Here is a 1,236-nt window from a genome sequence, read left to right as displayed (position 1 = left end):
AAATAAATAAATAAATAAAAAGGAAAGAAAGGAAAACTAGTAAGAGTAGTCTTGGGCCACACATTAAATATACAAGCACTAAAGAAAGCTGATTACCAAAAGAAGGTCTGTGCGTGCTTCTTATGACACCCATATAAGCAAGAAGAGTCCTCACCAATCCAGCTTGGGGCCTCGGGGCTGCAAGTTGGATGCCCCTGTTCTAAACATGAAGGGGAGCTCGTGAACCTTCTTGCAAAGGTGATTAGGCCCAGTGTGTGGCCTTGACTCAGACCCAGTAGAGCAATCACTGTGGCTTTTTCTTAACATTTGGGCAGCTGGAACTAGGAGAATTCTTCCTGTGTGTGAAAATCAGTGTCTTCTGTTGTGGTAATCAGAGGTCCCTGTTTCCTCTTTGGAATCTGAGGTGGCTTTCTGTAGCTGCTGCTAAATCATATGGCTTCATTACTTTTTGGTTCTGTAATAAGAGCCTTTATTTTTTACGTCATTCGTGATCTAATCTCTAACATTCCCTTCTTTCGGAGGTTGATTCAAGTTGAATTCCTTTTTTTTCTTGAGAGCGAGCATCTCACTCTGTTGCCCTGGGTAGAGCGCCAAGTGCCGCGGCGTCATCACACCTCACAGCAACCTCAATCTGTTGGACTCAGGTGATCCTCTTGCCTCTCGAGTAGCTGGGAATACAGTTGCCTGTCCTGACTCCCAGCTAGTTTTTTTTTTCTTTCTTTCTATTTTTCAGTAAAGACAGGGTCTGGCTTTTGCTCAGGATGGCCTCAAGCTCCTAAACTCAATCAATCCTCCTACCTTGGTCTCCCAGAGTGCTAGCTTTACAGGCATGAGACACTGTGCCTGGCCTAAAGTTGAGTTTCTTTTAAAAAATACTGACCTGGCTTGGTGCCTATAGCTCAGTGGCTAGGGTGCCAGCCACATACACCAGAGCTGGTGGGTTTGAATCCAGCCCAGGCCTGCCAAACAACAATGACAACTACAACCAACAAAAAAAAAAAAAAAAGTGGTTGCTGGGAGGTTTGCGGCCACAGCCCCCAACCCAGGGCGACAGCTTTGTGTTCCAAAAAAAAAAAAAAAAAAAAAAGAAAGATAGGTGCAGGGAACAATAACAATTCTGATTTATAGAGCAGAATGAGAACATTAAATAGTTTCTATGAAAATGGTTAGCTGCTTAATTGGTAGGTTGGTTGGATAATGGAGTGAGTGAATCATTAAGTAGTAAATACTCTGCCT

This window comes from Otolemur garnettii, unplaced genomic scaffold (genome assembly GCF_000181295.1).
Source record: "Otolemur garnettii isolate 467f Iridium unplaced genomic scaffold, OtoGar3 scaffold00039, whole genome shotgun sequence".
Taxonomy (NCBI): Eukaryota; Metazoa; Chordata; class Mammalia; order Primates; family Galagidae; genus Otolemur; species Otolemur garnettii.
The sequence above is the reverse complement of the archived record's forward strand: the minus strand, read 5'-3'. Positions refer to the sequence as shown.